The 14966-nt window shown below is 43.1% G+C and overlaps 1 protein-coding gene across 1 annotated transcript in view; it reads right to left on the reverse strand.

Annotated features, from left to right (window-relative positions):
• LOC137642338 (uncharacterized) overlaps window positions 1–14966 on the reverse strand; it is a 60289-nt gene that overhangs the window by 31604 nt on the left and 13719 nt on the right. The window lies entirely within an intron of this gene.

Raw genomic sequence — 14966 nt, forward strand, 5'->3', positions numbered from 1 at the left:
TCTAGTAGGCGAGGACACAAAGGAAGGGAGCTTCCTATTCAATGCAGCTACCTTTGAGTTAGAGAAGCCCCTCTCTTTCATCGAAGATGAAAGTAGAGCTTGAGCCTTAGCATGGTCATCACTATGACCTCCTTCGGCTCTGCCTCCTCCTTTGAAGCTGGTTCCTTCCTCAGCCGGACATAACAGTCCGGTTATGGTGCCTTGCTGGGCCAGAATTCCACCCTCCAGGGGAACTGAGCCCAGCATATCCGAGATGACGATCTTTCCAGTCGTCATCGACATGTGCTCAGCATACCTCCATGGGTTAGCATCCGAGCACAAAGAAAGGTCTTTCACATTGAGCTTTTCTGGGGCCCATGTGATTCTGCAAGGCACTGCATTCGCAGTTCCATTGCAGCCGCCTTCTCCTGATTCTCCTTCTGCATTTGTTGGATCATTCCAACAATAGAAGAGAGGGCCTGTCCCAGCTCTACTGGGAGACCGGCCGATGTAGAGGGACTTGAACTTCATCCTGGGCTTCTGCAAGGAGGTCTTCCTCCTGACACCCGTCCACATCAGATATCCTGTCATTTAGCTGGATGTCTTGCATCGCGACCGCGACTTCAGCATCCACCTGGATCTGAACTTAGGGGATCTCCTCTTGAGGCTGGGGAATCACTGCATCAGCTGATGCCTTAGGGAAAAGATACGCCCTCATCTTCTCACTTGGAAGATAAGGGCCAGAAGTGTACTTTAGGAAGCCCCTTACCCAGGTACGAAGCTTCTTCCTAGCTATTTAAATGTCTCATTAATCAGGTTAGTGCACACAGTACATACCTGAGGGTCCCAATACCGGAGATCATCCTTGGAGACAGCGTATGCTGCGTGTCTCCTACAAAACTCATGTCCGCAGAGGTTCTTGCTGCTGACATTGCAGAAAGCACTTCCCCACTTCGGAGTGTCCTTCTGTAAAGAGAAGAAATTTCCATGAGTATCAAGTGAACTATGTATCACTGGATATGCATAGTATAGCATAACAATTCAGAAATTAAAGACACACACTTGTGTTTCCCTCACAACCCATTGCTGCAGCCTTCCAGATAATAAAATCAAAATGGTTTATCTCTACTAGAGTAACCAGTGCAAAGTTTCCAGAGGAAACAGGTGGAGCTCTCACCTAGGCAATGATTTTAAAATCCGGGATAATAGACAGGGAAGAACTCTGCTTCTTGTCTGAAGGCAACAGCAAAGGGCCGTGCAAGAAAACACAATAGTGTTAGAAGATACAGTGCTGTACCTAAACTTTTACTATAGTTTTCTTCTTACTGTATATGCTATACAGAAGAATACTAGTACAGTATAGGAGGATGTGTGCCGGCCTGCCTTTGCCGGCCGGCACACACCACAATTAGCTTTAAAGTATACTACTTAACAGCTATAGGGCGGCAGCCCTCTGGTTCAAATGCCTGTGCTGGCGGCAGCAGCTGCCGGCCAGCAACAGCCAGTGTTGGCTGGCAATGATTGCCGGCCAGCAACTACACAAGGTAGTACCCAGCTGCCGGCCACACTCTTGGTGACCGGCAGACAAGGACTGACATAAGCCGGCCGGCAAAGGTACAAGACCGATGCCAGCCGGCAGCAAAAGAACCAGAAGACTACACCTGCCCGGCTGCCGGCCTCATAGGCCGGCAGCCGGGACAGGTACAGCACTAGAAGAAAATAGAATGGATGCCGGGATAAGAGTGTACACAACCCCCCAAGCCCGGCAACCGAAAGAGTGCATATAAGGAAGGGGAGAAACTTAATTCAGGCTTCCTTGATCAATGCCGTCCGGCTCTGCCGGCAGGCATGGATGAGGGACCAAGAGAGGTCCGGGCAGCACTCGAAAACATAAGACCCTTGCCGTCCAGCATCTCTGCCGGCCGGCAATGGGCTTAGTCAATTCCACATCCCAACCTATACTAGGTCCAGAAGTAGAATGACATACAGTACAGTAATACCCCTGCCGGCCAGCTCTGCCGGCCGGCAAGGTACAGTACAGTAATGGCTAGGCCATTACGGAGATAGAGGGGGAAGGGACAAGAGGGTCCTGCCAACCTTGCTTTAGTGACAGATCACCCGCAGCCAAGAACTTTGTCTTAGCCTAAGGGAGATCTAAGGGAAAGGGCCAGCACAGTAGTATAATACCTGCCAGCTTCCAGAGCACCAAAGCAAGGAAGGCGTTGCTACTCCCAAGGGAAGATTTTATCCTCCCCGAGAACAGCAACAGGACTTAGTCTGGTCGATCACACAAGAAGGAATCATAACTACAGAAACCTTCGATAGTGACCTAAGGGAGCTAAGCTCCCTTTGTAAGTGTTAGGTCAGCGAGGGAGACTCTGCCCCAAGCCAGACAACACGGACTCAGACTAAAAACTCTGTTGTTCTGTCCCTCTTTGAACCAGACTCTGCTGGAACAGGAAGGTACAGTAACACCCTAGTATAGTTTTATCGAAAATAAATTCGGAAAAAACCACTTAGGGATAAGCCCAAGGCTTAAACAGAGGGAAAGGGATTGCATACCTTCTCCGAAGAAAAGAGAGCAACCGGGGAGTATAATAAAGTATACTAAGGCTCCATAAGCAATTAGCCTAGGCACCAAGAGAATCGATTACCTAATTCACCGAAACTCTCACGTATACAATCTTGGAAATATTCCACACAGTCTAAAATGTATAAAATATAGCCTAAAGCTTCAATAAAATTTTAATTACACTCGGAAAAACCAAAATCATGCAATAAGTACTAGGACCAAACGACTAGGCTACATGGCCTAGCGTAGGCCAGAATGGCGAATACTTCGCCAAATAATACTAAGCACGAAAGGAAATCCTATGTAAAGCTAAATAGCTAAAATTTATTAAGCAAAACAACCAGGAATGTCACTCTGACTAACTAATTTATACCTAGCGAGTGACAGTGTCCAGGACACCTCTGGTAGGCTACGGCTCTTGTATCAAAGATTAATCCTATTAATCACTCAAAATTTTACCAAGAGCCTACATTTATACATAACAGACACTATACTCAACTTATCCGAGGTCAACGAAGACGAAGAAGCCATGAAAAGCTGAATAAATCCAAGATTTGCGAAAAAAACAGGAAAAAACACCGAGTTGTTAAGCTACGCAAAAAGGAATACAGATGGCGCCAGGATTGGCGCCAGGCACGCATACGAATCGGGGGATAGGGAAGCCTTGGGAGCGGCTCCCCTTTTTCTTTCCCGAATTCGTATCTCGTCAATCTCCCTCCTACGAGACGAATCTCTGTTCAGGTCGTAGATTGCCATGTGACGTGTCTAGAATACGTCCTCTGATATGTCGCGATATCCCTTTCACGAGGGATACTCGCTCCAGGAGTTAGAATTCTGGTACCTTAAGGTAAATTCTCTGGGAATATCGCCGTAGTTGTAATATACCCTAGGAAGCTACCCTATAGGAACTTCCATCAGGACGACATGGCTTGAGCCCAAAAATATATATATATATATATATATATATATATATATATATATATATATATATATATATGTATATATATATATATATATATATATATATATATATATATATATGTACATATATATATATATATATATATATATATATATATATATATATATATATATATATATATATATATATATATATATATACAAATATATATATATATATATATATATATATATATATATATATATATATATATATATATATATATATATATATATATATATATATATGTATATATATATATATATATATATATATATGTATATATATATATATATATATATATATATATATATATATATATATATGTATATATATATATATATATATATATATATATATATATATATATATAAAACGGATTTTGAGCGAAGCGAAAAATCTATTTTTGGGTGAGATAGCCATGTCGTCCTGATGGAAGTTCCTATAGGGTAGCTTCCTTGGGTATATTTGACTACGGTGATATTCCAGAGAATTTACCTTAAGGTATCCAGAATTCTAACTCCTGGAGCGAATATCCCTAAATAAATCTAACCAGGGATATCGCATAATATCAGAGGACGTATTCTCGACACGCCACATAGCAATCTACACCCCGAACAGAATTAACACTTCGAGGGGTCAAAGTGGCAAGAAAACGAAAAATGAGAATGAAAGGAGAGCCGCTAACAAGGCACCTCTCCTATCTTGCTTCGAGTGCGCACATAGCGCCCCCGACGGCGCCATCTGTATTCCTTGTAGCGATACACGAGGTGCTACAGATACTGTATTATAGGGAGGGGTACTATAGCCCTTTTTAATAAAAAGGAAGGGCGGGTCCATCAGGACGACATGGCTATCTCACCCAAAATTAGATTTTTCACTTCGCTCAAAATCCGTTTTTTGGGCTCAGGCCATGTCGTCCTGATGGAAGTATACCAAAGCATTACTGTATCTGTGGATTCGCAGAACGTGCCGTACTCTCAAGAAAGTATTTCCTGGTCAGCCTAGACCTAGAGACCTAAGATGTTACCGTCATCCATCATTTCATCTAAACATAGACTATGTTAGTGCTTCCTGCCCCCTACAGGGAGGAGTCATACTAGACTCTGAAAAAAGTCTCGAGGAGTACATATACCTATGTATGAATAACAGACAAGCCAATATAGTGGTCTCACCCTATATTATGTAAAGCAAAGTTTGTAAAAGAACGGCTTGCGTCGATATGAAATACCAACAAGTTCCCCGGTGTGCCGTTCTATTACTGGATTGGACAAAGGTTTATATCCGAATAGGAAGAAATTTGTATATCCGCCACCGTCCCTATAGGACATGAAGTCCTCCCTACTACGGAAAAGCATAAACCAATGAATGTTTGCTTGCAGTAAGGAACAATCTTTAGGATTATTCAAGTTAAAATTATTCATAATTTAAAGTAATGCTAAACCATTTTCTAGTAAAATGACACAGGCGAATGAGACGCAAGGTTCACAAGAACTAGTTTATTGACAATCAATAAAAATAGAAATAGGTTAATCAGCAATTATACAAGTATAAGAAGTGGATAACCAACAAATAAGCATAAGGATCATAGTAAGCAGAAAAATTGTTTCATCTGAAAAGAAAGAATATATGCACCACTTTTTAATATTGAGATATTAAAATCATAAAAGTCTGTCTTACTATTCAATCACACTGGCGTTGGAAACGCTTGGCACACGTGTCTGCACTTATGCTTGGTTCACCTTTGTTTATGGAACAGTCAACGAGGACACCTTAGTGACCTAACACTTAGTCTGTAGAACAGTCCGTGACTACACACCCACCCTTGAATTAATCGTCCCAATTAATTTCACTGTTCCTCGCAGAGTTAAACAGTAGGTTTGACGACACTACCTACTGCTACCATAGACCTCTTCAGTTGCTCCACTTGCTTCACATAGTGTCTAAAGAATACTCTGGAAGACTTCCAGCCAGTGTATGAGCGAAGATGTTCGAAATCCATGTTATTAAAGGAATTTATGGACGAGGCAACTTTTCTCGGATTATGACCTGCGGGTGTACTATCTGGAACCGCTCTGCGAATAAAATAGGTGATTTTCGCCCTTAGTTGTTTCAGAGATAAATTTGAGCCTGATGTTTCTCCCCTAAACACCTGACCTCCCCTAAAGCCTAAAGTCCTACGAAGATAGACCTTTAGGCACTCCACTGGACATAGAGATGCATCTTCTTTCAGAGGGCAGATTCTCCAGGGACCCCACCTGTTGGTGGGTAGCTCGTTCTTGGCAAGAAACGTTGGGTCCGGAAAAAGGTTTAGTTCTCCCCCATCTAAGAACTGAACATGACCTTCCTCTCTCGAGAGGGCTACTATTTCACTAACTCTAGCCCCCGAAGCGAGTGCAAACAGAAATATAACTTTTTGGGTCAAATCCTTTAGAGCACACTCCTCATTGTTCATCAGCGAAGCAAAATGAAGAACCTTATCTAGAGACCATGAAATGGGTTTCGGAGGTGCTGATGGTCTGAGCCTAGCACAGGCCTTCGGAATTTTGTTAAAAATGTCTTTAGAGAGGTCGACCTGGAAGGCATATAGAATAGGTCTTGTCAAGGCGGACTTACACGTTGATATTGTGTTGGCTGCTAAGCCTTGACCATGGAGGTAGATGAAGAATGATAAGCAGAAGTCTGTCGAGATCTTTTGTGGATTCTTCGCCTTGACAAAGGACACCCACTTCCTACATGATGACTCGTATTGTTTTCTGGTGGATTTGGACTTATATTCCTCTAAAAAGTCTATACTGTCTCTTGATATCCCGAAATGCTTTCTCACTGCTAGGGAGAGAAAATCACGAGCTGCAGGTTCCGGGTTTTCTGTGATGAAGCGCAGACAGTTGACTTCTGACCTCGCTGAGTCTAAACTGGCTCCGGTAGCGGTAGAAACTTCAGCTGTAGTTCTAATGCCAGAGGGAACCATAAGCTGTTCGGCCACTTGTGAGCCACTACTGCCGCTTTTCCCTTGAAAGATCTCAGTTTGTCGAGGACCCTCAATAGAAGGTTGTGAGGAGGGAACAGGTAAATCCTGGACCATCTGTTCCAGTTGAGGGACATAGCATCCACTACTTCCGCTAGGGGATCATCGTACGGGGACACGTAGAGAGGTAACTTCTTGTTGTCTTTCGTCGCAAAGAGATCTATCTGCAGTTCTGGGACTTGACTCAAGATGAAAGAGAATGATCCTGCGTCTAGGGACCATTCTGACTCTATCGGCATGAGCCTAGATAGAGTGTCCGCCATCACATTGCGGACTCCTTGAAGGTGAACTGCTGACAAGTGTCATCTCTTCTTTTCCGCCAGCCGGAAGATGGCCAACATCACTTGGTTGATTTGAGGTGACCTCGATCCTCGTCGATTCAGGCATCTCACTATCACCTTGCTGTCAATACCAGTCTTATGTGGATCGAGTGGCAAGGGGAGACTTTCTTCAATGTAAGAAGTAATGCCATGGCTTCCAGAAAGTTTATGTGAAATTTCTTGAATAGGTTGGACCAGGTTCCTTGGGCCTTCTTCCGGTGAGAATGACCTCCCCATCCTTCCTTCGAGGCGTCTGTATGAATAGTCATAGAGGGGGGAGGTGGCTGAAGAAGCACCGATTTCTTCAGTTGTTTGGCTTTGGACCACGGCTTGAGAAGCGTTCTCAGACGAGTCGGTATTGGTCTTATCAGATCTCTTCGCGCGTTTGATGCATATTTTCTCCAAACTCCGGTTGCATCCTTTAGCTGTGCTCTTAGCACTGGGTCTGTTACTGAGGCAAACTGGAGAGAACCCAGCACTCTCTCCTGTTCGCGTCTTGATATCCTTTCGGAATCCAGAAGTCTCTTGACAGAACCTGCTATTTCCTTCCTCTTCTTTACAGGGATGGAAAGTTGGTGTGACAGTAAGTCCCAGTGGATTCCCAGCCACTGAAACTTTTGAGATGGAGAAAGCCGAGACTTTTTTCTGTTGATCTTGAAACCTAGATGTTCCAGGAACTGGATCACCTGTTGGGAAGCTTGCATGCACTCTGTCTTGGATGCTGCCCACACCAGCCAGTCGTCCAAGTAAGCCACTACTTGGATTCCCTTTAGGCATAATTGTTTGAGAGCTGCGTTCGCCAGCTTCGTGAAGATCCTTGGGGCTATGTTTAGCCCAAATGGCATGGCTCTGAAGGCGTAGAGTCTTCGTTGTAGCTTGAATCCTAGGTAGGAGGAGAGGTGACGACTGATTGGAATGTGCCAATAAGCGTCTGACAAGTCTATGGAGACGGTAAATGCCCGCTTGGGTAGTAAGGTCCTTATGTGTTGCAGTGTTAGCATCTTGAACTTGTAGTTCACTATGAACTTGTTGAGTGGCGACAAGTCCAGTATGACTGAGTTTTTCTGGGTCCTTCTTTGGAACACAAAACAGCCTTCCTTGGAACTTGATGGACTTTACCCTTCGGATTACTCTTTTCTCCAAGAGTTCTCGAATGTATTCTTCCAGAACGGGGGTAGAGTGTTGGAAGAATTGTGGGAACGGAGGTGGAGTGCTGTACCAGCTCCAACCCATTCCATTCTTGATTAGGCTGTGGGCCCAGGGATCGAAGGTCCAACGATCCCGAAAAAGATGAAGTCTCCCTCCTACCGGAAGCATTTCACTTCTGCTGCTGTTGACTTGAGGCCTTGCCTCCTTGACCGCGTCCTCCCCTAAACCCCCTTCCCCTTGAGGGGCGTCTAGACGAACCTCTGTCTGATCCTCTAGCTCTTGGACGAAAGATAGTAGACTGCCCTTCGAATGCTGGGTTAAATGCCGGAGACTGCGTTGTCAAGGCTTGGGGTACCCACTGGTACGTGGTCGGGGTTTGTGCCATCATCTGGGGCACTGCGGTCGAAGGAAGTTGCTGCTGTTGCTGTCTGTACGGCTTGGCTGGCCGAGAGGGTAGCCTAGGCTTCTTAGTCTTCCTTTTTGGTTGGGGACCCTCATCCGAGGAAGACTTTCTTTTAAGAGATAGGCCCCACTTCTGGAGAAAGTTTCTATTTTCTGTGGCGGCCTCATCCACTACCTCTTTGACCGCTTCACTAGGGAAGAGGTCTTTACCCCAAATGCAAGAGGAGATTAATTTCCTTGGTTTGTGCCTCACTGCAGCCAAGGCGAACACGAACTCCCTACAAGCTCTCCTAGCTTTGACGAAGCTGTAAAGGTCCTTCGTCACTGTGGCCAGATGTGTTTTGGCCACTACCATAAACATCTCTTGAGCCTTAGGGTCACTTGCCATCATCTCCAGAGTCGTTTGCAGAGACATTGAAGCGGCAAGTCTTTCTTATGTCTCTTGCTCCCTACGCAAGAGAAAATCAGACAGCTTAGGGAGGTCTTCACCGAACTGACGTCCGGCAATATCGGCCTCCAACCTCCCGACTGAGAAGGTAAGATGGACGTCCTTCTAGTCTTTCTGGTCCATGGGTAAAGCCAAGGACAGAGGTTTACACTCCTCCAAAGAGGGACATGGTTTACCTGCCTCGACCGCTTTCAAAACAGCCTTAAATCTCTTTTCCATAAAGGGAAAGGCTCTAGTAGGAGAGGCCACAAAGGAAGGATGCTTCTTACTCAAAGCAGGTACCTTTGAGTTTGGGAAGCCCCTCTCCTTCAGTGAGCTTGACAGTAAAGCTTATGCTTTAGTGTGGTAAAAAACTATGACCTCCTTCGGCTCCGTCTCTTCCTTTGAGGCTGGCTCCTTCCTAAGACGGACATAGCAGTCCGGGTACGACTCCTTGCTGGGCCAGAATTCCACCTCCTCGAGGGGAACTGAGCCCAATCTCTCCGAAATGATGATCTTTCTTGTCATCATAGGCATGTGCTCGGCATACCTCCAAGGATTGTCATCCGAGCACAAGGGAAGGTCCTTCACGTTGAGTTTCTTCTGGGGCCCACGTGATGCTGCAAGTCTTCGCATCTCCAACTTCATTGCAGCTGCCTTCTCATTATTCTCTTTCTGCATCTGCTGGATCATTCCAGCAATGGAAGAAAGAGTCCTTCCCAGATCCTCTGGGATAGCAGACGATGTTGAGGGACCAGGTTCAGGGGCCTGAACCAGAGTGGCCAACTCTTCGTCAAATTCTTCCTCCTCAATATCCGGAGCCTGGGTCAGCTCTTCTTCCTGGTCTTCTGCCAGAAGATCTTTTTCGGTGTACTCGGACACCTCAGACATCCTATCGTCCAGTTGGATGTCTTGTAGGGCGTCCGAGACTTCAGAATCCACCGGAATCTGAACCAGAGGTATCTCCGCTTGAGGCTGGGGATCACTGCATCCGCTGATGCCTTGGGGAAAAGGTAAGCCCTCATCTTCTCGCTTGGAATATAGGGGCCAGAAGTATTCTTCTGGAAGCCCCTCATCCAGGTTCGAAGCTTTTCCCTCGCTGCGTCCCTTGACTCCGCCAACTTAGGGGCGTCAAATGCCTCGGTAATCAGGATAGTGCAAATCGTACATACCTGCGGGTCCCAATACCGGAGATCACCTTTGGAGACTGCGCATGCTGCGTGCCTCCTGCACAAATCATGTCCACAGACGTTCTTGCTGCGGACGTTGCAGAACAAACTCCCACACTTCGGATGGTCCTCCTGTAAAGAGAAGAAATTCCATGAGTATCAAGTGAAAAACGTATCACTGGATAACTAATGTTAAAGTATATATAGCTTAAAGTAAATAAGCTAGAAAGGAATGAAAGAAAGACACACACTTGTATTTCCTGCCCAGTCAATTGCTGTAACCTTCCAGATAATAAAATTTTATGGTTATTCTTATTGTGGAATAACCATTATGGTATTTCCAAAGGAAAACGTAGGTGTAGCTCACACCAATATAGATAATTCTAATATACTGGATAGTCAATAAAGAAAGAACTCACTTTCTTCATCTGTACGGTTTCACAATAGGCTGTACAAGATAACACAAGAATGTTGGAAAAACTTAGTGTTATAATATATTTTATACTATAGTTTTCTCCATGCAGTATATACTATACTGTAAAAATACTGGCTACTGTATATAATATAACGTGTCAGTATGTGCCTTAAATTAGTTCCAAGGTATACTACCTTTAGACTATTGGGTGGAAAATGTCTGCCGGCCAGCAACTATAAACGCTAGCACCCGGTTACCGGCCGCCAATCGTAGCAGCTAGCAGATCTTATGGTGTGCTTCTGTTGCCGGCCGGCAATGGTATGCTATCTATGCTGGCCAACAGATCTTATGGTGTGCTTCTGTTGCCGGCCGGCAATGGTATGCTATCTGTGCCGGCCGGCAGCAGAAAGTAACAAGAGAACTTCCACCCGCCCGGCTGCCAGCCACTCAGGCCGACAGTCGGGCTAGGGTACAAACACTAGAAGAGAAACAGAATGGATGTAAGGATATAAGACGGCACTGCCTTACAGCCCTGCATCCAGAAAGATTGAACATAAGGAAGGAGAGAATGTAAATTCAGGCTTCCTTCTATCCAATGCCGCCTGGCTCTACAGACAGACATGGATGTGAGACCAAGGGAGGTCTGGGGAACACTACAGAAGTTAGGCCTTTGCCGGTCGGCACGAACTTGCCGGCCGGCAAGGGACTGAGTCAGCTCCACATCTTAACCTATACTAGGTACAGATGCAGAACGACGGCCAGAGATGTAATGGCTAGGCCATTACTAAGGAAAGGGGGGGGGGAAGGGGAGAAGAGGGTCCTACAAACTCTGCTTTAGTAATAGATCACCCCACAGCCAAGAAAGCTCATCCTAGCCTAGGGGAAATCATGGGAGGGATGCCGGCAATACTTGCCATCTCCCTCAGTACTAAAACAAGATTTGGTGTTGTTATTCACAAGGGAAAGAAGAATCTTATCCTTCAAACCGAGAACAACAACACTGGACTAGTCTGCTAGATCACTAGAAGAAGGAATCATCTCGTACAGAAACCTTCAGAAGTGGTCTAGGGAGGCTGAGCCTCCTGTGTCTGCCCTTGGCCTAGCAAAGGAATCTCATTCTCTATGCTAGAAAGAAACAGACCCAGACTAAATACTCTGATGTCCTGCCCCCTCCTGAAGCCAGATTCTCTGGAAACAGGAAAGAACAGAAACACCCTAATATAGTTATATCCAAATATTTATTCAGATAAACCATTAGGGTTAAGCCTAAGGCTTAAACAGAGGGAAAAGGGATTGCGCTTATTCTCCGAGGAAAAAAGAGCAACCGGGGAGTGTGCAAAAGTATACTAAGGCTCCATAGGCAACTAGCCTAGGCGCGAAGAGAATCAATTACCTAAATCACCGAAACTCTCTCGTATACGATCTTGGAAGAAATATCAACAATATCTTATATGTATAAAACTGCCTAAAGCTTCAATAAATTTTAAAACACTCGGAAATCTGAATATCATGCATGAAAGTACTAGGGCCAAACGTCTAGGCTACGAAGCCTAGCGTAGGCTAGGATCGGTAACTCACTCGCCGAAACAGAAATTCTAATAGCATCATATAAAGAATTCCTATGTAAAGCTAAATAGCTAAAATTATTAAAGCATAAGGGCTGGGAACGTTGCTCTGGCTAACTAAATGACTCATGCATGGTGAGCGACAGCGTCCAGGATGCCTCCGGTAGTCAACAGCTCTTGTAACGAAAATATCGCTATCGAATTATTTTAAAAACACCAAGAGCTTACATTTATACATAATAAAGATAATACTCAACTTTCCAGAGGCAGAAGAGGCTGGAGAAAGCATTATAAGGTTGAAATAATCCAAGATTTACGAGTAAACACAGGGAAAACACCGAGTTGTTGAGCTACGCAAAAAGGAATGCAGATGACGCCGTCGGCAGCGCTATGTATGCACTCGAAGCGAAATAGGAGAAGTGCCTTGTTAGCGGCTCTCCTTTCATTCTCGTTTTTCGTTTTCTTGCCACTTTGACCCCTCGAATTGTTAATTCTGTTCGGGGTGTAGATTGCTATGTGGCGTGTCAAGAATACGTCCTCTGATATTATGCGATATCCCTGGTTAAATTTATTTAGGGATATTCGCTCCATGAGTTAGAATTCTGGATACCTTAAGGTAAATTCTCTGGGAATATCACTGTAGTCAAATATACCCAAGGAAGCTACCCTATAGGAACTTCCATCAGGACGACATGGCCTGAGCCCAAATATATATATATATATATATATATATATATATATATATATATATATATATATATATATATATATATATATATATATAAAATAAGATTTTATTTTGTTTCTAATAAGTGAAGCTGCATTTTTTCGTATATTTTTTATTCTATAGCATCTACTTTTTCAGTGACTGGCTTATACATTGTAGTTATTCTTGTGTTACTAAGTTTCCAATGTTGTGTCTAATCATTAAGCACATTATTATTGCCTTTTGCCTTCGGGTCGTCCGCTACATATCCAAATTTCAAATTACAGTGTAGACTATCCATCTTTATAGCCTACCGGCTATGTATTTCCTCTTTTTATATTTTCCGTGAAGTTAATGGTCTCCCTTCTAGTTTTAGCAAAGGTAAATCCTCATGAAAAGTCACTAAACTATTTGCTTATTTACCTCTTGCCATATTCATGAAACATGTCACCAAATTGTAATTTAATGTTGATACTACCATTAATTCAACCAAATCACATTACCGATATACATTCTTTTATTTTACTTCCAGCCACCATTTTTCTTATCATTTTTCCTTGTTTCAACTTTCTTGTTATCGTACAATTGGCTCTATCCTACTGATTCCATTTTTTCTTGAACTCATTTCTGTTAACATTCTTTCACATGATAACATCCTCCCTTAATATATTAGATATTGTTCTAACATTTTTCTAATTAGCAAGATTTTTTAAAACCCGAATACATTTGGGTCTGTTGTTTTCACTTCAACATGAGTTCACAACTTTTAATGGAGTCACAAGTCGTAAGAAACTACTATTTTGATTTTACAAGAAAATATTTCAGGTCCGTTGACTGTTTCATGAAATAGTTTTCTAAAGAAAAAAAAAAGAAAAAAAAATTATTATAATTGTACTATTTTTTATATGATAGTCTACGTTTCTTGGCACCTCAATATATAACTTATTACAGTGAATTACATTCGAGGTAACCTTACTTATTGTAGTTCATAATCATTCGAAATACAGACTCAAGAACCAAAGTAAAATTGTCTTTATTTTCTTCATCTTTTTGATGGTTTAGTTCACGTCTATTAGTTCTGTCTCAGACTGTTTTATAGCTGTAAGCATATCGACGTCGGCCATTTAGAAATATAGAAGTAATTTTTCTTTTGCATAAAACGAATTTTGAGCGAAGCGAAAAATCTATTTTTGGGTGAGATCGCCATGTCGTCCTGATGGAAGTTCCTAAGGTAGCTTCAAAAGGATATATTATATACTACAGTGATATTCCCAGAGAATTAACCTTCAGGTTCCAGAATTCTAACTCCTGGAGCAAATATCCTTAAAATTTTCTCAAGGATATCGCATAAAATCAGAGGACACATTCTTGACACATCACATAGCAATCTCCACCCCAAATAGTATTAACGATTCGAGGGGGACGTGGCAAAAGAATAGAAGGGGACCATAACAAGGTTACCCCCGTTCCCATACTACTATTGACCACCACCCCAGCACCATTCCCAGGATGGCGGACATTCCTTGTAGCATTGAGCGTGGTGCTACAGATACAGTACGTCAGGGAGGGAACTGTGAAGATCTTTTCTATTAAGAAAGAAGGGTGGGTCCATCAGGACGACATGGCAATCTCACCCAAAAATAGATTTTTCGCTTCGCTCAAAATCCGTTTTTTGGGCTCAAGCCATGTCATCCTGATGGAAGTATACCAGAGCATTAATGTATCTGTGGGTTTTCATCAGTGCCTTAACCTTGGGACAACCTTTCCATGATCATTTGGATCAATCGAGACAGATGACGTTACCGTTATCCGTCATTATCACTAATCATCTCCGATGTTAGTGCAGGGAAGAGTCATTCTAGACGGTAGAAAGGGGGGTCTCAAGGTAAGCATATATTGTATGGACAAACATAAGAATAAACCAGATGAACAAACCGTCTCGTAGTTTGTGAAAATTACCAAATACTTAACAGTGTTTCTTAAATCCATTGTTTGTGAGTATACAAATATATAAAAGTACATACTCTGGACTATAATCATACAATTGTCGGGCGAGTTAGGACGCAATTACATTCTATAGACGTTTATTAGTAAGTAAAACGAATGTAGCATGATAACAGAACTATACATGTAACCTGTACAGAGATTATCTTTCTTTCTTGGAAAGCAAGAAATGATAAGTGCCACTCTTAGATTGAAGAAAATTATAAAATAAATTCTCTTCATAATTCCTGTACTGGTTACTTTTATCGGCACTGTGTACAACGTACACC

This window comes from Palaemon carinicauda, chromosome 1 (assembly GCF_036898095.1).
Source record: "Palaemon carinicauda isolate YSFRI2023 chromosome 1, ASM3689809v2, whole genome shotgun sequence".
NCBI lineage: Eukaryota > Metazoa > Arthropoda > Malacostraca > Decapoda > Palaemonidae > Palaemon > Palaemon carinicauda.